The sequence below is a fragment of the Somniosus microcephalus genome, chromosome 7 (genome assembly GCF_052327205.1).
Source record: "Somniosus microcephalus isolate GS21.2 chromosome 7, FLI_Smic_1.0, whole genome shotgun sequence".
Classification (NCBI taxonomy): domain Eukaryota; kingdom Metazoa; phylum Chordata; class Chondrichthyes; order Squaliformes; family Somniosidae; genus Somniosus; species Somniosus microcephalus.
Window position 1 is genome coordinate 133,428,993 of NC_140993.1, and position 23,512 is coordinate 133,452,504.

At 38.6% G+C, this 23,512-nt stretch overlaps 1 protein-coding gene across 2 annotated transcripts in view; it reads right to left on the bottom strand.

Moving 5' to 3' along the window:
* Positions 1–23,501, bottom strand: part of LOC147114900 (zinc finger protein PLAG1-like) — a 59,470-nt gene extending 35,969 nt beyond the window's left edge. For both annotated transcript variants that reach the window (XM_085992971.1, XM_085992972.1), the window contains exon 1: positions 23,215–23,501. The gene's annotated coding sequence lies outside the window, so the exon portion shown is untranslated. The remainder of the gene's footprint in view (positions 1–23,214) is intronic.
* Positions 23,502–23,512: the final 11 nt, after the last annotated feature.

The window sequence follows — 23,512 nt, forward strand, 5'->3', positions numbered from 1 at the left end:
AAGGATATTGGCTCAGAAAATCAAGATGTAGAATCAGTCTGGGTGGAGCTAACAAGCACCAAGGGGCAGAAAACGTTGGTAGGAGTTGTCTATAGGCCTCCAAACAGTAGTGGTAATGTAGGGGATGGCATCAAACAGGAAATTAGAGATGCATGTAACAAGGGTACTACAGTAATCATGGGTGACTTTAATCTACATATAGACTGGCCAAACCAAATTAGCAATAATACTGTGGAGGATGAATTCCTGGAGTGTGTACGAGATTTTTTTTTAGACCAGTACATTGAGGAGCCAACTAGGGAACAGGCTATCCTAGATTGGGTATTGTGCAATGAGAAGGGGTTAATTAATAATCTTGTTGTACTGGGTCCTTTAGGGAAGAGTGACCGTAACATGATGAAGAATTCTTCATTAAGATGGAAAGAAAGAAGTCCATTCTGAAACTAGGGTCTTAAATCTAAACAAAGGAAACTACGAAGGTATGAGGAGTGAGTTGGCTATGATAGATTGGGGAGCTTCATTAAAAAGGCATGACGGTGGATAGGCAATGGCTAACATTTAAGGAACAAATGCATGAATTGCAACAGTTATACATTCCTTTGTGGCGTAAAAACACAAAAGGAAAAGCAGCCCAACCATGGCTAACAAAAGAAATTAAGGATAGTACTAGATCCAAAGAGGAGTCATATAAAGTTGCCAGAAAAAGTAGCAATCCTGAGGATTGGGAGCAGTTTAGAGTTCAGCAAAAAAGGACCAAGAGATTGATTAGGAGGGGAAAAATAGAGTACGAGAGTAAACTTGCAAGGAACATAAAAGCGGACTGTAAAAACTTCTACAAGTATGTAAAAAGAAAAAGATTAGTGAAGACAAATGTAGGTCCCTTACAGTCACAAACGGGAGAATTTATAATGGGGAACAAGGAAATGGCAGAGCAATTAAACAAATACAGGAAACTCTTTGGTATCCGGCACCGATGGGACCGGCGTGTTGCCGGTTGATAAAAAATTCCAGATGACGGAGAGGGTTATCTACCGAGGCTATTTTTAAACAAAGAAAAATAAAAAAATCAAGAAATGTGCAGTATACAGTAATTGGGTACTCACCTACAGAATGTTGTGTTAAATGGATGGTGGAAGATGCTTGATTAAGTACAGTACTGCCAGTTGAGGGTAGTGCAATGCAATGACTACCAGCAGCATGGGAGACACACAGTACCCCTGTAAAATGGCGGCTCAGAAGAGGCTACCGGCAGCGCGGGAGAGTCAGATTCCTGTTACAGGGGTATTGTGGTGTTCTGACTTCCAACAGCGCCAAGAAGCCGAGTAGTGGCAGTTTGGAGAACTACCCCCACTGACTAACTCGGCCACCGCAGGAGACTTGGACTCGGCAACATTGCTGGTTATTGAGGTGTTGTTTTCAGAGTGAGAATTTTGCCGGTTAATAGAGAATTCCGGATATTAAGGTGCCGTTTAAACGAGAGTTTCCTGTACTTTGGTTCTGTCTTCACGGAAGAGGACACAAATAACTTCCCAGAAATGCTAGGGAACCAAGGGTCTAGTAAGAAGGAGGAATTAAAGGAAATTAGTATTAGTAAAAAAAAGAGTGCTGGAGAAATTAATGGGACTGAAAGCCAATAAATCCCCAGGGCCCGATAATCTGCATCCCAGCGTACTGAAAGAGGTAGCCATGGAAATAGTGGATGCATTGGTTGTCATCTTCCAAAATTCTATAGATTCTGGAACAGTTCCTGCAGAGTGGAGGGTGGCAAATGTAACCCTACTATTTAAAAAAGGAGGGAGAGAGAAACCAGGGAACTACAGACCGGTTAGCCTAACATCAGTAGTAGGGAAAATGCTAGAGTCTATTATAAAGGATGTGATAACAGGACACTTAGAAAATATCAATGGGATTAGACAGTCAACATGGATTTATGAAAGGGAAATCGTGTTTGACAAACCTACTGGAGTTTTTTTGAGGATGTAACTGGTAGAATAGATAAGGGAGAACCAGTGGATGTGGTGTATTTTGATTTTCAGAAGGCCTTTGATAAAGTCCCACATAAGAGGTTAGTGTGCAAAATTAAAGCACATGGGATTGGGGGTAATATACTGGCATGGATTGAAAATTGGTTAACAGAGAGTAGGAATAAATGGGTCTTTTTCGGGGTGGCAGGCGGTGACTAGTGGGGTACCACAGGGATCAGTGCTTGGGCCCCAGCTATTCACAATATATATCAAGGATTTGGATGAGGGAACCAAATGTAATATTTCCAAGTTTGCTGACGACATGAAATTAGGTGGGATTGTGAGTTGTGAGGAGAATGCAAAGAGGCTTCAAGGCGATTTAGACAAGTTGAGTGAGTGGACAAATACATGGCAGATGCAGTATAATGTGGATAAATGTGAAGTTATCCACTTCGGCAGGAAAAACAGAAAGGCAGAGTATTATTTAAATGGTGATAGATTGGGAAATGTTGATGTACAGAGGGACTTGGGTGTCCTTGTACACCAGTCACTGAAAACAAACATGCAGGTGCAGCAAGCAGTTAGGGAGGCAAATGGTATGTTGGCCTTCATTGCAAGAGGATTTGAGTACAGGAGCAAGGATGTCTTACTACAGTTATACAGGGCCTTGGTGAGACCACATCTGGGGTACTGTGTGCAGTTTTGGTCTCCTTACCTAAGAAATGATATACTTGCCATAGAGGGAGTACAGCGAAGGTTCACCAGACTGATTCCTGGGATGGCAGGACTGTCGTATGAGGAGAGATTGGGTCGACTAGGCCTGTATTCACTAGAGTTTAGAAGAATGAGAGGGGATCTCATTGAAACGTATAAAATTCTGACAGGGCTCGACAGACTGGATGCAGGGAGGATGTTTCCCCTGGCTGGGGGGTCTAGAGCGAGGGGTCACAGACTCAGGATAAGGGGTAGGACATTTAGAACTGAGATGAGGAGAAATTTCTTCAGAGGGTGGTGAACCTGTGAAATTCTCTACCACAGAAGGCTGTGGAGGCCAAGTCACTGAATATATTTAGGAGATAGTTAAATTTCTAGACACAAAAGGCATCAAAGGGTATGGGGAGAGAGCAGGAATATGGTATTGAGATAGAGGATCAGCCATGATCATATTGAATGGCAGAGCAGGCTCGAAGGGCCAAATGGCCTACTCCTGCTCCTATTTTTCTATGTTCTACCAGTGTGCTGGCAAGCATTCTTCTGTCAAGTATCAGCACCAATTAGTAATAGACTAATTAGCTATTAATGCAAGTTGCTATTTGTGGGATCTTGCGGTGTGCAAAGTGGCTGCTGTGTTTGCTTACGTACTGACTGCACTCCAAAGTAACTCATTATATATAATGCGCTTTGGGACATCCGAGGTGTGATAAGACATGTTGGCCTAGAAACTGGATAAGGCCAGACAACGTGCGGTGTCATGCCAGCGCTATTTGCATGCATATGCTGAAAGTGGTCCAGGCAGCACATACAATTCATGCTGCCTGCTCATTATAATGATTGGAGCGCTGCTGTCAGCGTTAAACGCGTTGCTGATTGGCTTAGCGCTCAACCTGGGGGCGGGGGGGCATCAGGTGCAGTCTAATGGCCAGTAATGTTTGGCCAAGGCTCTCTGCACTACTTAAAGGGGAGGTGCTTTGTCGCAGCAGCACCTCATCGTCAGTCTGGATGAAGACATGGCTGAGCAACCAAGGGAGCGAGTCCGAAGGTTTTTGGATGCTGCACTGGGGGCCTTTGTCATGGCCGTACAATGAAGGTGGGCTGCCCTTTTCCCGCAGGGTAGCAGGAGGCCATCCCAGGCCACTTCAGAAGGCTCTGGGAGGAGACCGCTAACTCTGTCATGGCCACCAGTGTGGTTCCAAGGACGTAGATCTAGTGCCGAAAAAAGTTTAATAACCTCACACGGCAGGTCAAGGTGAGTGAAGGCTTCAGCAAATGCCATATCCCACCATCTGCACCACAAGCCTCACACACTGCTCAATGCACAACGCCCCCATCACTCACCTACCAACAATCTCTACGTATCACCACTCAGACCTCACAATCATGGCTTCACTTCACCCTCACAATCTAACCACTGCTGCAACACTCACACCCACATCTCACACCTTGCACACACTGACAGCTATTCAACTATGGCAGGCATATCATCCAAACACATTGCACTGAACTCACTGACACACTGCCCTTTCTCTTGCAGGCAAAAGTGGCACAGAACAGGAGGGAGCAGCACTAGACAGCCAAGCCGCTATACAGAACCCCAGCGACCTGGAGGAATCCATCCTCGACATAATTGGAGGGGCAGTGATGGAGACCGTGGCCATGGGAGAAGTTGAAGCCATTGCTGATACCTAAGCCATCTTCTCACATCCCAAAATCTCTTCTCACTGACAAGCTGCTGATGGTGTATGCATGGATATCTTGTTCTCGCCCCGCCTCCCCTCACCACAACCCGTGCCTTTCTGCTTTCAGATACCCAAGAACTGCCAGCAGGCCAGCCGGTCCTTGAAGTTGTGGAGGAGAGTGATGGAGGAGAAGAAAAAGATACACCATCACTGCATCTGACTCTCGCAGACATCAGCTCAGAAAATGCGCGGAATTCAGAGGGTTGTATAGCGGCGGGATCTGCACAAGGTGAGGCAGAGGGCATGATTGGGCTGCAGCAAGGCCAGAGGGAAAAGTTAGCTCGGGTGCCAGCTCCAGAGGGGGAGGTTGTGCACGAGTTCTGCTGCACACGACTCAGATGATGACCTCAATGGGGCGGCCTTCAGAAGAAAGATGATGGGCATGCACACACAAATGCTAGGTGCAATGGCAAGCCTGCCAGAGAGCCTCTTGTCGATGTCAAGGAGCATGGAGGATTCCGGGTGCAACATTGCATAGGACTTTGCGCAGAGCTTGGAGCCCATGATTTCCAGGATGGAAATGGACATGATGCTGCATGTGGTGGGCGATGTCGCTGCTTCCACTGCAGCACAGGCAGAAGTGACCCAACATCTCAGTGCTGCAGTGGAAACGCAGACTGCTCTCCTGCAGGCTCAGCTTATTGCCACGCAAGCTCAGACGGCTGCCATCGTTGTGGAGTTTAGGAGTGTCGAAAGGGGCTTGCAGAGTGTCGCAGGTCAGCAATCTGTCCTCCAACAGATTACTAGGAATACTGAGGCGCCGCCCCAGGGTAGTGGCAGTGGGTCTGTGGAGCAAGAACTTGCTGTCCTGTCTCAGGATGACAGCATTCCTACTCCCACCACCGCCACTCCACTATTGCCCTTGCTGCTGCCTATCAGCCAGCCAGCCCCCGCCATGCCGAGGTGATGCAGTCTACAGCCATGCCTTCTAGGTCTACAGCGGGTCGAGGTCTTCCTGCAAGGCCAACTGTAATCCCCGCCACTAAAAGTCAGCAGCCTTCCTCCAGCCATGCTGCAGCCACTGGGGGAGCACTGGAATAGGTAAAGGCACACAAACAACAGGCTCAAAGGGAATGCACAAGGGTGATTTTTATAACGTTGATTGGATTTGAATACATCTATGATTTTTGTTTGGAATGTGTGTCTTGTGGTGGCTCATTTCAGCTTTGTGTCCAGCAGGACACTGTGATGTTCGTGACAGAGGGATGGTATGATGGGGAAGTGGTGAGCAACGGGGATCTGGGGTTTAATTCACTGGAATCGGAGTCCGAGGAGGCGTTCACGGACAGCCCGTCCAGAACGGGTATTTGCTGCCTGTCTCCTCCCTCCTCCTCCTCCAGAGGTGGTCCTGCAATCCCTGCTGGCAAGGGCTGCGCCCTGATGATGGCCAAGTTATGAAGCATGCAGCAGACCACCATGAAATGATACACCCTCACCACCGAGTACTGGAGGGCTCCTCCAGAGCGGTCAAGACAGCAGAACCATTGCTTTAGCAACCCGATGGTCTACTTGATGATGTTCCTGATGGCAGCATGTCTGTCATTATGAGTGCTGGGTACAAGTGATAGGGTTGCGGAGGGGAGTCAGGGGAGTCATCGGCCAGGTGTAGAGCAGATAGCCCTAGTCTCCGAGCAACCACCCTCTCGTTTGATGTGGTGACTGGAAGATTGCCGGCACACCATACTGGCGCAGGATGAAGGCATCATGACTGCTGCCAGGATAGTGGACAGTCACCATCATGATGCACATTAAGTGAGTGGTAGCCTTTGCTGTTACGGAACATCTCAGGATTGGTATACGGTGCCTGCAAAGCCACGTGTGTGCTGTTGATGGTGCCCTGCACCATGGGGAGCCTGCTATCCTGGCAAAAGCCACACGAGTGCTTGTCCTGCTTCTCTCTGTTCAGAGAGAAGATAATGTAGTCTCTTCTGGAGTAGAGAGCCTCCGTGACCCTCCTGGACGTAGCGATGGACGGCGAACTGCGAGATGTTAACTATGTCTCCTGCTGCAGACTGGCAGGATCCGCTGACAAAGAAATTGAGGGTCACCGGGAGAGCTGTGGTCACCCAACTCTGAGGCTGCAGGAGGTGGCAGAGTTCTGTGACCACCTCCTTGATGAAGCGGAGCCTCCTAATACACTGCTCCTCGCTTAAGTGGAGATGAGAGAAGTGCTCCACGAAGACCCAAGGTGGGTAAGGCTTCCTGTTGAGAACCCTCCTGGCCCCCTTCCTCCTCCCTGTGCGAGCACCTTCTCTTCTTCGCTGCCTCTGCTCCCTCTCCCGAAGATACTCGAGTGCAAGGGGGGCTGCCAGTAGAGCTCCCATGACTGTGAGCAAGTGGTGTGAGCAGAAGCCTTTAAATGAGAATGAAGGCATTCTCCACTTGCACCAACACTCCCCGTCACCTCAGGAACTTGAAACAAGTATAGAAAGCTGCAAGAGTTTCAGAAAGTTACAAAGAGCCAGTCAAACTGAGAAACCATGTCCGCTGCAAGCTGTTGTTGATGATTCCCTTTAAATAGCACTGCTGGAGGCTCCTTCCTGCTGCTGAACGCTTGGTCAGCTGGTCGTGATTTAGAGAGGGCGGTAAGTTGAGCAGCGATGGTGAAAATGGCAGATCGTGTGCCAAGTTTGCCTCATTTCCATTTCTGCAGTGAGCGCAGGCAACGGCAGCGCAGCTGACCTGCCGAAAATGGCGGCCGCCGGGGGACCCGCCGGAATCGAGTCAACCGCCATTTTTCTTCAAAACGGGCCTTAACGGCTGGTACTAAACCCACAAATTTCTAGGCCTATATAAATACAGGTGCTTCTCTCCTTACTATGTCAAGACAAGAAAGGCAACCCCCATCAGTTTTTGGTTGAGAGAGACAGATAGAAAGAAAGAACGAACAAGAAAGAAAGACAGATCTTAAAAAAAAGGTGCAGGTGTTCTGTTATGCACCCCAAGTTTAGGGTTGTCATATTTTCCCGGTTAAACATGGACCATCCTAAGCATGATTAGAATTTTTTTAATGTTTTATTTAATCTAATATAAAGTTTAAACAGCTATTATTGCTATTTAAACTTAAAACTTTTTGAAAAATTGAAACACAAATACTAATTTAGCAGATCAAGTTATTCATGGGCTTATCCAAAACTAGTTGTAGTGATGGAAATGGACAGACTGATCATGTTGGTATTAGTAACTGGTTTCAGGCAGGCATGAACGGGCAGCTGAAGAACCAAATTGATAGACTTGGTGTAAGAGTAGGAGTGCTCCTTTACTTTTGAAATAAAAAAAAAAAAATTATGGTCAACAGCAAGTTCATTGCCAAGCAATTTTGCATCATCCTGTAAAAGATAGAAAATCAGTCCGATAGAACGGTTCAACAAACTTTTTTTTTGCCAATTAGGAATATGAATTCTGCATGTAAATGCAATTGATAAATTTCATGCAATTAATTCTGCAAAACTGAATGGGGTGGATGGGGGTGGGGAAGAAGGGAAGCTCCAAGCTCTTCAAAAAAACAGATCATCATACTAAGAGCCAGCTAGCAATGACCCCACTGCAGGAGTTAAACACAAATTCTATCGTCAAACTGAGCCAAATGTTGTAAGAGATCTGGGACAAATAGACATAATTGGCTCGGACACAGGATTTTACTTTCCTTGTGAGGAAAGTCTGTATAAGTCAATACACTTTGAAATAGAGCCAGCTAATCAGTGTGCAGAAAGGCGATACAGGTCGTAGAGAAAGTTGTAAAATGGGATGCTGTACACCCATTAAATGAAACACTTGTTGCATTTTCTTTTTTTTAAAGTCCTACCTGAGCTTTTAAGGAATGAAAAGGTAATTTAGCAAAAATAGGATGCTTTGCATTCCTCAAATGATTTTTATTAGTAAATGTTTTTGTTTCCATGTTAACATATTCATAAAATGTTTAGTCTTTAAATTCAGAGCTTGTGCTGGGATTCAATTAATTAAAATAGAACTGTTGACTTCATGTGGACAACAGTCAACCACAGCTAACTTCTTTACACTCACTAAAATGTTTGTTATGACAATACTTAAAAAGACAAAAAAAAACTTGTTCACAGTTTAAACATTGAATTTTATGACTCTTGTATTAGAAACTTCCAGAATGTATGGTGACTGGAAATATGAACAAAGCTTTCTAGTCCCTGCTCTGAAACAAATATATTTTGATGGACTTTGCAAACGCTCTACAAGGCTACAAAACAAACAACTGGACATTCTGAAAAAAAGAGAACAATAAGCTATTAGGGATAAGAGAGTTTATTACAAATACAAGATTTATTGAAAATGTGCATTAAATAAATTTTAATGAGCACTCTAATTGCCTTTGAATATAAATTATGTACTGTGCATCGACAGAACATTACTTCAATGTCTAATTCTGCAAGTCAAACAACAAAACTATTTAAACATATTTGCAAGAAACAAAAAAGTGTATGGTTTTTAAACAAATATGATGCAAGTTTATGAATAGCTCAAAGTAGTAAAATTTAAGGTTGAGTGCATCAAAGTCCGAGTCACACAACTAACAGGAATATGACTAACCACCAGTTTTATTACCTCCAAAGAATACAGAATCAGGTAACAAGTTGTTGAAATAGCTGCAAAATCCAAAATGAAGCACATGGTAAGTGTAAAAGTGCTGTCCACTTAAAAGGTGGTATACTTTCAACATAAAATGTTATTGTGAGCCAGCCCCTCAGCTCAGCAGCAGAATCAGGGAGTGCGCCACCCACATGATTTGGAATGCCAATGAACACAGGAACATGAATATGGCCATCACTGTCTGGATATATGGGGATTTAAAAAAAAACTATAATCTATTTATTTTCCTCTATGCATTAGTTTTAATAAAATGTAATTTGTAAACATATTTACAGATTCGTTAAAACTAATGCAGAGAAGAAAATATCTGCATTATTAATCTGTGGCATCTGAAAATTATGGTAGGTGATATTATTGCATGAACACTAAACTTTAATATCAAGCTTCACTATCAACTAATTTAACGAAGGCTTTAGACAGGTTAAAAATAAACAGGGTAATGTTCTGTTAAAAAGGTGGGCAGAGAATGTTAATGCAAGCCAATTAAACTTTCATACAGTAATATCACAAGGGCTCTAGTTTGATCACAATGCAATAAATTAAAGAACATTCTGGAATTTTATATTTTATCATTTTAGTTTTGTATTTTAACAGTTAAAAAAATCATCACAGGAAGTTTGAGAATGTTGAAGGCTAATAATATTTGGATACTGCAAGAGAACATTTAGTATTCATAAGTACATGTAAAATTATGAATTAATCTAATAGTATGTCTTAATCATTCAAGAAATACCTCAACAAAAATACATAGAATTACATTGAATATACAGCATAGAAACAGGCCATTCAGCCCAACTGGTCCATGCTGATGTTTATGCTCCACACAAGCCTTCTCCCATCCTACTTCATCTAACCCCATCAACATATCCTTCTATTCCTTTCTCCCTCATGTGTTTGTCTAGCTTTCCCTTAAATGCATCGATGCTATTCATTTCAACTACTCCCTGTGGTAGCAACTTCCACACTCTAACCCCTCTCGGAGTAAAGACGTTTTTCCTGAATTCCCTACTGGATGTATTAATGACTGTCTTATATTTATGGCCCCTATTTCTGGTCTCCCCCACAAGTGGAAACATCTTCTCTACATCTACCCTATCAAACCCTTTCATAATCTTAAATCCTCTATCAGGTCAACCCTCAGCCTTCTCTTTTCTAGAGAAAAGAACCCCAGCCTGTTCAATCTTTCCGAATCGGTACAACCTCTCAGTTATGATATCCTTGTAAATCTATTTTGCACCTTCTCCAGTGCCTCTATCCTTTTTACAACATGGAGACCAGAATTATGCACAGTACTCCAAATGTGATCTAATCAAGGTTCTATACAAGTTTAACGTAAATTTCAATTCTATTCCTCTAGAAATTAACCCCAGTGCTTTGTTTTTTTTTTAATTGCCATATTAACCTGTGTCCTTACTTTGTGATTTGTGTATCTGTACCCCTAGATCCCCTTGCTCCTTGACCCCATTTAGACTTATTTTCAAAGGAGTATGTGGCCTCCTTATTCTTCCTACCAAAATGCATCACCTCACAATTACCTATATTGAAATGAATTTGCCAATTACACACCCATTCTGCAAACTTATTAATATCTGCTTGTATTTTGTCTCAGTCTTCCTCAGTATTAACTATAACCCCAATTTGGTGTCATTTGGTCATATTATACAGGAGGTAAGTTATTCTACTTAAAAATAAAAAAATTGCAGGGTAATGGGGAAAGAGCAGGGGAGTGGGACTAATTGGTAGCTCTTTCAGAGAGCGGCACAGACATGATGGGCCAATTGGCCTCCTTCTGTGCTGTATGATTCACTGATTCTATAAAGCAGGCAACTAATTTTCAAACATTTTACCAAGCAGAGATTTCACCTAGTCAAGGTATTCCCTAATCTTAATGAAGCAAAAATGTATTTAAATAGATAACATTTTTTTAACCACAAGGCAACTGCTACTGCCTTTGGAAATACAAGAACCATTGCAAATTGGACTGGACTATTGAATAATTCCTGTACAAGATGGAAGCTACATACTGTACTTTGTATAAATAAATCTGGACTCATAATTTGAAAAAGGTGAATTTCTACTTTTAGTATTTCTACTTGCATAGCAATAGACAAACTTTATATGAATGAAATGGATTCAAAATCAAAGGATCACATTAGAAAATCATATTCAGCAAGTTGAATTTTTTTAAACAAAGAAAAAAGGGTACAGGGGATAACACAGGAAAACTCTTTCTGAAAAATCCAAATGTATTGGAAACAAATCTGGAACCCACAGATTTCAGCATGTTTTGGTTATTTTAAATGCTCATATCTGACCTCCGCCCTCGTACTAGTGATCAACACATTTCTCCTGAATTAAAAATAAAATATGTGCCTAGCTTTTAACCAATATGGATTAGTTCCAAATATATTAACTTTGGTTCAGTATTATGGTGTGTTGTAATGCCTATTAGGTAAAACAAGCTTATTAGACTCAAATGGAAAGGAACAGATATTAAGAGAAAAAAAGCCAATTTAAAAAATGTTTGCATTACCTAAAGTTAAAACAGTATCAAAAAGAAAAAGAAATCCACAGTAGATAGATTAATAAAGCACCTAGTTTATTAATAAAGCACCTAGTTAATTTTATGCAATTGCTATTAGGTGTGATAACACACTGACAGGTCAATTGAGGTTTATTATTAAAGCACAACATAAACATGACTTTTATATTCTTTAAAATTGCCAATTACACACCCATTCTGCAAATTTATTAATGTCCTCCTGTATTTTGTCGCAGTCTTCCTCAACAGTAACTGTAACCCCCAATTTGGTGTCATCTGGTCATATTATACAGGGGGCAAGTCTCTGAAGTTACACTTATACATAAGAAAGTTACATTCTTTAAAGTGCAATTTTTCAATTTCTAATTTATGTTTTAAAATTTACTCCTTACTAGGGTTGCAAAGGGGTGGAAAGTTTCCGGTAAATTTCCGGAAATTTTCCACGGGAAGTTTAGCTTGGGAATTTTGCCCAAAAAAGCACATGCTAGAATATTGTTTTTTTTGTATTTCTTTCTTTTTTTCCCCCACAGGTCCTCTCTTAAAATTACTAACAGAGATGGAATCTTAATTATTAAGGAATTTCTTAATCAATATATGTTTATCTTCTTACTTGGCTTGTTTTAATAATTACAAGTTTTGTGTGTGACTGTGAACAAATGTGTCCTGATTGGTTGGATGAGTGGATGAGCGATTAACTCCCTCTAGTTGTAATATTTGCATATCGAATTGTGATTGGCCTGCAGGTATCTGTAAGACTGCTATAGTTTTTTTTAAGATCCAGGTTAGGGGTCCTGAGGGAAGTCATTTTGTTTTCTGCTGATGTTGTGATGATGCAGTAAGTAAATCAGACTTTATACCAAATAAACCAGTTACTTGTTGAACTCTGTTGTCCTTCAATTTAAAATATACAAAATAATACACTATTGGTGATGTAGCGTCGTGTGTGTACAGGTCATGCTTCCATCACATGGAGCATCAGCAAAAATGTACTCACCCTGTTGCAATCGTGCTGATCGACCGCAGTTCGACACAGAGATGAATGCCCTTTATTTCTCTGCATAGAACAATGCCACGTTTACCGTCGGATGTGTGGAAGCATTTTACCCCAGGTATTAAAGATGGAAAGACTGTGTACATGTGCAAACACTGTAGAAAGCCATATGTAAAGAATGCCACAAAGATGCAGCAGCATTTATCCAAATGCAACAACTTCACTCAAAGCTCACAGCAGTCAGCCCAGAGTTCCTCTGCTTCCATTCAAGAAGATGATGGTTCTCATTCAGCATCAGGCTCCTTATCATCAGCAACTCCTGGCCCACTTGGAAGGTTCTTTGATACAATGGATAACCATAGCCAGAAGAATGCAGATGAGTGCCTTGCTCGAGCTGTATATGCAACAGGCTCACCCCTCATGCTCACAGCCAATGTGTACTGGAAGAGATTTTTCAATGTTATTCACCCTGCATACTGTCCTCCCACCAGACATGCTTTGTCTACTTATTTGCTGGAGGCTGAGTATAACAGAGTCCAAGGAAAGCTCAAAGAAACGATAGCGATGGCAGACTGTGGTGCAGTTATCTCAGATGGGTGGTCAAATGTACGAGGGGAGGGCATCACAAACTACATCGTCTCCACTCCTCTCCCAGTGTTCTTCAAGAGCACAGACACGAAGGTACATACATTGCTGATGAGCTGAAAGCGGTCATCAACGATCTTGGATCACAAAAGGTCTTTGCAGTAGTTACTGACAATGCTGCGAATATGAAGGCTGCTTGGGCTCAAGTGGAGGAGGCCTACCCTCATATTACGTCTATTGGGTGCGCAGCTCATGGGCTTAACCTGCTCCTCAAGGACATCATGGGTTTGAGAACCATGGAAGCACTGTACAAGAGAGCCAAGCAAGTTGTTAAGTGTGTCAGGGGAAAACAGGTAGTTGCAGCAACCTACAACTCCAAGCAAATGACAAAGAACAAGAACACCACACTGAAGCTGCCCAACAACACTAGATGGGGTGGTGTTGTCATAATGTACAACAGCCTTCTGGAGGGTAAGGAGTCGCTGCAAGAAATGGCAATATCCCAGTCTGGGGATATGGAAACCACCATCAAGAAAATACTGCTGGATGATGTGTTTTGGGAGAGAGTGGTTAGCAGCCTTAAACTACTCTCACCAGTAGCATCTGCAATTGCTCAGATTGAAGGAGATGACGCTGTCTTGTCAGATGTTCTCAGGCTTTTTACTGATTTAAAAGAACAAATCAGCATTGCCCTACCCACATCCCTGCTGCTCAAAGCAGAGGAGAAGGCAATTGTTCAATTCATAGACGCGTCAAGAATTTTGTGTCAAGCCGATTCATACTGCAGCATACATGCTGGACCCAAAGCATGTTGGGAGACCAATACTTTCTGGAGAACAGATCAACAGCGCTTACAGTGTGATTTCTACCCTCTCACACCATCTCAATCTGGATGTGGGCAAAGTTCTGGGAAGTCTGGCAAAGTTCTCTACCAAGCAAGGTCTTTGGAATGGGGATGGGATATGGGAATCATGCAAGCATATCAGTGCACATACCTGGTGGAAGGGACTTTGTGCATCTGAGGCCCTGTCACCTATTGCATCGGTGATACTCCAAATCCCACCTTCATCAGCGGCCTCTGAACGAAACTGGTCACTTTTTGGGAATACGCATACAAAGGTGCGCAACAGGCTGACTAACAAGAGAGTGGAGAAACTGGTGGCTATCCGGGCGAACCTACAATTTATTGAGCCAGATACAGAAGTGTCCACCACACAGCTAGACACTGACACAGAGGAGGAAATGGACACGTCAGAGCCAGAGAATCAGGAGGAGCAATGAGGAGTAGAAGACTCAGAAGACTCATGAGTAGAAGACTCAAAGGGACAAAATAAGGACAAATTACAGGCTAAATAAGCTGACGCTCTTTTTATTTTATTTTAGATGGGTCTTTTTTGTGGGGGTTCAATAAAGTTCAAAATTATAACCTAAATAAAGTTTTGAAAGCCTGTTTTTATTTGTATGGAACAGTATGTCTATTTTGACGACAAAGATAATATAAGGGTCAGAGACAAAAACCATCAGTGTGCAAAAAAACTCAAAATTCCCAAAAATTCCCATGGAAAGTTTCCTCTTAAAAATTCCCAGAATTTTGCAACCCTACTCCTTACTGCTGAAATTCTGTTGTTAGGAGAATAAGAGGGCAAATGGCTTCCTTAATTAATTGTGTATACCCATGGATCATTGGGAACTGGTTAAATGGCCAACTTTTCTTGAAAAATACATCAATTCTAACTCAGTCATTTTTACTGTGATAAATGATCAACTGACATTTCAATTTTATTGTGTGTTTCTGGAATATTTTGGTTTCAATGCAATATTTCTGGTATAAAAGTTCTTTATAGATAATATATAGGATAAGACTGTAGCTATTAATTAGCATTGTTAAACAAGTTTAAACAAAATAAGCAGAAGTGTACTAATCACGTTTCTTAGTTCCTTCAGTATGTTCCAAGGAATCCTAAAGATAATTCAGATTCTAACTTATTTGTCAGTTACTACCCATATTCTTAACTTAGTTATATACTTAATATATTCTTTCTATATTTTTAAATAAGCACACTGCCTCTGGAGTAGAAGGTATCCACATCTTTTATAACTCATCTTGTATCATTTTAGATTATTTTTTAGACCTTTATAGATAGGGTTTCTGAAATAAAATCCTGTATTGAATAACTATTAGTTTCAACACACACACACACAATAATTCTAAACAGTATGTAGTGGTTATTTACTGTATATGAGCTTTGCTCTTTGAGCAATTTTTTCTTTGATATCCAGTAGGAGCACCAATAGGAGCTATTCTGACCGTTAGCAACCTTTTTATTCTTGTATATCATGGCTTTGTTTAATAGGACAGTGTTTACAAATCAGTACATGTTGCATGGAATACAGTCCAGAATAATCAAAGTACATATAATGAGAGCTAGGAACTAATGTCAGGGAATGAAAAAAAAATATTTGAAAGGCTTGTTTTGAATTCTGGAATGTTTTATGCATTTCATATCCTTTTATAGGACTGCAGGGCAATACATCTAGAACATTTAAAATAAAGGTTATGAATTTTGTGTTTAAAGTTGCAATTAACAGATATGAATTCAAAATAATTCTGCCTCATTGTGCTTTCTTAAAAAATTAACTAGATATTCTTGCCCAACTCTTTTGTAAAGACCCGATATAATTTATTGTAGACTACAGTTTCACAGATGATATGTTCACATCAATTGATGTGAACATAAGGCATGTTTAGCTGACTGCTTTTTAATTTGTCAACACCTAATGATGCCACAACATTTTACAACGATATACTGAAGAACAAATGTAGTCCTTTAAAGCTGGTCACTTGAATTTTCTCATGTTTTTAATGAATTAAAATATGTAATTGGCACTTCAGACCATTCCTGTTCTGCAAAGTTAATTGTGATCAGATCCCTTTGATTTTAAATCCATATCATTTTACAATATTAAGACCTACAGACAAAAGCACTTGGTTATTTTTTGATATTATGTAACTATTTTAACCAAGGTTTCTTTTAACAAGTTTTATATTCGTTTTGTTTCTATGTTAGCACAACACCATAGAAACCAACAGTTGGTTTGTGCTGATTAACCAAAAATAGATGTTTTGACATAAAACTAAAATAAATTAGGGAAAAAAAAACAATCACAACAAAACTAAAGTGAACTCATCAGGGTTTAACCATATTCTGCAATTGTACTGATACATAACTATCAGTTCATAATGCAGTAATATAATTTTATTGGTGTCACTATTCACAAGCCAGTTTCTCCAGAAGGAACTTCTATAAGAAAAGATACTAGTTGTGAATGTTAACAGCTGATTTGTTACAGTGCGATGTACAGTAATTTAGAGAAATTAGAATGGTACAAAATTGCAACAAAGCTTTTAAGAGATGGATTATTTTTGGCTTAACTAATCTTTTAAAACTCAATGTTGAATACAATTCATTAGACATTGTTTTTATTTTTTTTCCAATTGCTGTGCAAGAAAAAAACTGGACAACATTGTAGTGTTGCCAGTAGACTTTTAGTAAACTATAATGGTTGCATGTGAAATTTTGATATCATGGTCACAAACTAGAAAACACTGAGTATTACAATAGTATTATAGATTTTGTTCTTTCAAACTAGAGATGTATCTGGGGAGAATACCTTCAGCTACATTACATTAGGATGAAACACTGTTGGTGGTAATGGTAGGAACAATTCATAGCTATCAACAAGAAAAGTACTGGCACATTAAAGTGGATTAATTAACTGTATTTTCCTGTAACATACTGGTACTAATATGGCAAGTAAGAACATTACATTAGATCTGAATATCTGTACAGAAAGAATGTTTGCTTAAATTGTTTATTAATGCTCAATTTGTTTTGTGCTAGTAGTATCTAAATTCCATTAAATAAAACATAATTGGTATTGTGTGTTGTTGAGTTAATTAGTGAACCTTCATAAACATTGTACGCACGTGTCTAAAGAAACATTATTTATTTAAATCAATGTATCATGAAAAAAGAGGGAGATCAAAATAGTCAGAGAGCGCCCTATAATAATACTTGGTATTAAATACACTGAACACCTATTAAAACCGAGGAGTTAATGGAACATTTTTCAAGTTTTATTTAGATTGAAAATGGATCTTGATATTAAAATGAATTAATTTTACCTACTAAAGTTATCAGATTCATAACAGCCTTTTAAATAAAAACACATAAGTTCATTACTCCTTGTATTGCTTTCATTTTTTTTAAATTGTAAATCCATACACCTAAACTTATGCATACAGCTAGTGTCTGAGCTACTCAGCTTGCATTCTGACAAGAGAAAGGATCTGAAAGTAATAAAAAGGTATTTCTGCACCAATAGTAAAGGCATAATAGTGGAACTACAATCCAATATAAAATTTCTGAAACTAAAATAATTCCAACTAATCAATTGCGTTTATTAAACTATGTTATTATAAAGCAATACAATATGCACTCCAACAATGTGTTCATTTAGAATTTCACTTTAAAAAAGGTTTCTCTAGATGAATGCTGCTATTCTGTTTGGGTAATATTCCATTTGATTTACAAAAACTTTCTAAAATGCTTATAAATCTTGTTTAGAAACGCAATTCATGTGGTGAAATATGGTACAGTGAGCATTCGGAAAAACAAAAAACACATACCAAGACGACATTTCCAGCACAAAGTTTGGATCTAAATAACAAACATTTAAAAAAAATATATTCTAAAATGTTTTACAAATTGTGGTCATGTTTTGTGACAGCATTTTAAATAAAACAGTTTAACACAAAATAATAAAGGAAGCATTTTCTTATTTAATTTTTCCAAGTTGCACTTCAAAACTTCTGAAAATGTAAACCTTATCCATGTATCTTTTAGGTAAAATTTCACTATAATCTCTTAACTAAAAAAACCATCAGTAAGATGCTGTTCGAAAAACTTTTTCCACCAATTTTAAACCATGTCTGTCTGTATCCCATTTTCATTTGTTTCTGTAATTTAAATGCAATGATTTTCAACTTTTGCAAAAGTTGTTTTATATAAGTAACACTAGACATTTTAGAAAATACTTCAATCACTTGCACTTAGATGACTCAGAAGAAGCAATTTGTAACCCTCTAACACCCGGGTATACAATCTGAAAAAATAGAAATATTTTTCCTGATTTTGCGTTCTTATTCATCAACATATGCCATCAGTTATAGGTTAACAATAGGTCAACATTGTGTTCAACAGTGATTGTTTTAAGTTTTATCGTGACTTTTCTTGCACATCTAAATTCTGGGTCTTTTTGGAGAAACATTATTCTAGATTAACGTTAAATTATTGTCCTTGTTAAAAAGTCACGATAGGAAAGTATAAAATTAAGAAAGAAGATGCAAGTTAAGTGAAGAATTATATAGAATGAAAAATCAAAAGTTTAACTTTGAAACCTGCTTGCAACATTTTATCTTGAGTAACAAATTTCACACTTGGGAACAAAAAATCCTGGATATTTAAACAGGACTTTAAGGTATTCTGGGGTGGCTGCTACAATTTCAAATACCTAAATTTTCTAACAAGTAATGTGTAAATTTTCAGCTTGTTTTAGATGCATGTTAACCCGGTGTTTAGAAAACGACACTATCATTCTTCAAAGTAACAAGTTTATTGTGAGTTTTGCACTTAAAATGTAATGCACTGTAATCACTAAGTAAAATTATTTCAGCTGTGGAACATGTTCACATGAACATGTTTTAAACTCGGAGTGAATTTAATGAGTTAGACTTTATTGTACTTGTATACAGATAATTTCTAGATTATTAAAATTACTTGCAAAGGCTCCCACCTAAATAAAAAAAAAGGTAATCACTTTTATTTAGCCTTCCTTTCTCAGTCTCTTAATTACACCACTTTTAAATACTGCAATCACACACCAATGCCTGCCGAAATAGTTTGATACAAATGGGGGGGGGGGGGGGGGGGAATTGAATTGACAATAAAGATATAGTTGAATTTAAGAAATTTTACAAATATTGTTACTAGCAAATGCTAAAGTTTTGTACTAACAAAAGTAAATTAGTCCCAATCATACACTAAAATAATAAAACACCTTTTGATGACAAATATAAATACTATTCCTGTCCTTGAGTCACTTCTTAAAGCTGCAATGTAATTTAGCTAACAATGTTTCAATGTCAGCATAACAGAGATAAATAAGAAATTATTTGTGTACCTGGGTGGATCTGTATTATGCTATTACAACAAAGTTTAAGAAATTCAAGTGACAATGTGTTTATGTATATTTCCCCAATAGTTCACAAGGATATGAAACATTTTTTGTAATAAATGAAACCATACCTTAACATGACAAAATCTGTTTAATAAAACAGATTTTTTCATTTTAGTTTAAAAACCTTGAATAAAATAGATTTCTAAAATACATTTTCAGGGTTTGGGACTATAACGTACTTCTAGATTCAACTCTAATAAGTAAACAAATTATAAAAACAAACATCATTTCAGTTTGTGTTCTTTTCAAAGAATCACTTTAAAAGTTCAACTTTTGTTTAAAACAGACTGTGAACTCAAACCATTGTTATAACAGTTATTAGACATCAACAAATAGAACAGAAAAAGTACAAGCCATAATTATTCAGATTCAATAAAAACTAGTAAGGAACATGATGCTAAACACAAAACAACTTTTATTCCTGAATGCCCTAAACTTTGTTCTTTCTTACCACCATCCTCTATTTTTGAAAAATTAAACCAATTTTTTTTGTATTTTTAAACTGATTAAACTAAAATTAAACCCCCTCCCAAAAATGACTTTTATAAATTTAATTAATATCTAAACAGCATTTCTCATGAAATTGGAAAACACTGCTCACAAAAGCCAGAATGAAGCAATTTCATATAGTGAGTTTAAGATTTTCCTTTTTGAAAGACTTGTATTTAATCTCGTGAACCAACCTTTATCCCAAAGTTAAAGGTTTCTTAAATATCTAATGCATACAATCTAAAAAATATTCCAAGTTATATATAATTTCTGAGAAATAAAGTTTACCTGATTTCAGTAACATTGATATTTACTGTATTTCAAAAGTTCTTATCTCATTAGAAACACTTACCAGATGGTTGAAAGTTTAGTTATATGTTTCATAAAATCTACACTAAGCATAGTGTCAATAATTTTAGTGTCATTAAGTATTCATTGTTAAACTGATATAAGAATATTGAATGATAGACCTAACTGTCACAGTCCAACAACAGACTTTAGAAAACTAAAATTGTTTAAAAACAGTAAGCATTGTGCCATTTAAGATAAAGAAGTGCAATTTCTACTATATAAATACAAAAAATGTATGCGCAATACAACTGCTGAAATGTTTCCTATGCATCTCAGATACAAAAAGAATTACATAGAATTTACAGCACAGAAACAAATCATTCAGCCCAACAAGTCTACGCTGGTGTTTACGCTCCACAAGAGCCTCCTGCCACGTTATTTCATCTCATCTTATCAACATATCCTTCTATTCCTTTCTCTAGTGTACTTATATAGCTTCCCCTTAAATGCATCTATGCTAGTCGCCTCAACCACTCCATGTGGTAGCGAGTTCCAGATTCTCACCACTCTCCAAGTAAAGAAGTTTCTCCTGAATTCCTTATTGGATTTATTAGTAACCATCTCTTATGGCCCCTAGTTCTGGGCTCCCCCACAAGTGGAAATATCTTCTCTATGTCTACCCTATCAAGCCCCTTCATAATTTTAAAGACCTCCATCATGGTCACCTGTCAGTCTTCTTTTTTCTAGAGCCCCAGCCTGTTTAGTCTTTCCTGATAGTTGTACCCTCTCAGTTTGGATATCATCCCAGTAAATCTTTTTTGCACTGTCCAGTGTCTCTATATCCTTTTTGTAATCTGGAGACCAGAACTGTTCACAGTACTCCAAATATGGTATAACCAAGGTTCTATAGAAGTTTAACACAACTTCACTGTTTTTTGAATTCTATTCCCCTAGAAGTGAACCCCAGCGCTTTATGGTTTTGTTAACCGGTGTTGCTACGTTTAATGATTTGTGAATCTATAGCCCTAGATCCCTTTGCACCTCCACCCCATTTAGACTCTTATTTTCCAAGTAGAAGGTAGCCTCCTTATTCCTCCTACCACAATGTACCACCTCACACTTATCTATATTGAAATTCATTTGTCATTTACATGCCCATTCTGCAAGTTTATTTATGGTAGAATTAATTAAAAGTTTTTAGTTCATCATGTGCAAACCCTTCTTTTAAAAAAAATTTACTTGTCAGAAATGACTGGGATATAAAAGAAAACTGCATAATAATGCGTTAACACTTCAGAAACGTCACACGATTATGCATTGACAAACAATCCAAAAGCCCAAGGTGAGCTGAAAGAGGCATGTCTATTTGTGCAATTAGTATTAATTTTAGTTTTCAACGTATAAGCCCATCTCCCATGTCACTATACCAATAGCTGCACAAGCAGCAGGAGCAGCAGTTTTCCTATGGCACTGATGTGCTGTACGTCCAACATAAGCAATTAGAATATTAATCACAATGCAATCAGACAACCAACAAATCTAAAGTGCTGTAGTTCCTTAGTTCGCAGTATTAAAAAAGAAATGAACAAAAATGGGTATCCGTATTTTCAACTTCAATCACTTCCATTAATAAATGTTGACTTCTTGAACCAGCACACTCCCCACGTAACATGTCAGAAATGCAATACTTATTCACATGTGCAGAAAACACACATACACAATTTGCATCAGTGAAATAAAAACAAAAAGCATGAAAAGCTATGATTTAACAGAAATAAACATTAGTCTTTCTTTCTGGACAGGAGAACCAATCAGACTGACTTGGAAATGTTTATCAATATGTTGAGGTAAAGATGTTAATTTACAAATTTCACTTCTAATGTTTTTCTCTCAAACATTCTCCACAATATTAATCCCTGCTCTTATCACTAAAAGTGTCAAATTATTTTCGGTACTTCGCAATTAAATAGCAGAAAACAAACTTCATTGTACTCTCAAATTTAATCTCCTATTTCAAACATATATATCAAATCGAAATTGTACATGATCAGTTTAATCAAAGTATTTTCTGTTTCTTCTAAAGTAACTTCCTGCAATTTTTATACATCATTACATAACTTATTTCTATTAACACTCCACTAAACGTTTAAGAGGAAATCTATATTTACATTATTCCTAGGGCTATAGAACAGACAAAATAAAATGATATTTTTTCCCCTTTTTTGGTTCTCTTCCTAAACGTCTTAATGATATATTTTTAAAAAGTCAATAAAAAGTAATATGCAACTCCTACAAATCCTCCCCTACCCTCCCCCTCCTCAACACCATGGTTGCATGTTTGTGTAAAGCTTCACTCGATCGTTCAAAATCAAATACTGAGAAATTTCAATTTTAAAACGTTTTAAGCATTTCAGAGTTTCTTTAAAAGCATTTGGACTTCAAGACCTGGTTGAAACTTATTTAGATGAGGGAAAAATTGATTTTTGCTTCTGTTTCTTCCAAAATCATATTTGAAACAAAAACAAACTTAGGGGAAAAAAGTGTTTTTAACACTCATTTTTTGTAAAAAGTTCATTAAAAATCTTTAAATTCTTTCAAGTCTCGTTGCAGCTTTGACAGAAGAAGTTGCTCCAAGTTTCTTTTTCCCTCTTCAACGCTGTCGTTAAACATGCAACAAAAAAAATAATAAAATAAACTCTAATTCCAAACGGAGCTCAAATAAGAAAGTGAATAAAGTGGTTAAACTCCAAATCCTAAGAAGGTGGTGAGGTTATCTATCCCCAGCCTTGGTGATGAGTTGGGATCAGTTTTGGAGAAGTTGTTTCCTCTTTTTCTGCTGCCGTTCCCTCCGTCTCTCACAGAGTCTGAGGTACAAACGGGGGCACAAACTTTTTCCCCTCACAACATGATTTAAATAACCCTGATAAACTATTTCAAAAAGGGGACAACACCTGGCAAAATTTAACTGGAACTTACCGCGGGACACTCAACATCACTTTCCCGTATTTTTTTCAGGCTTTAAACAATTTTCCGAATTTTTAAAATTTTTTTTCTCATATTTTTGTTTCACGGCGGGCCTAAAAATTGTTTGCTTTAGCCTCCTTCCAGCGGCCATTGTATACGCGCTGCGCCTCCACCGAGCTTAATGGCGGACATCCCGCCTCCTCCGTCCCGCTGCTATTGGGCCAGAGAGGCGAAGGGCGGGGCTTGTCCTGAGAGTGCGCAGCGGCTCTGGCGCCTCATTGCTTGATCCCTGCTGTCTGTCAATGTCAAT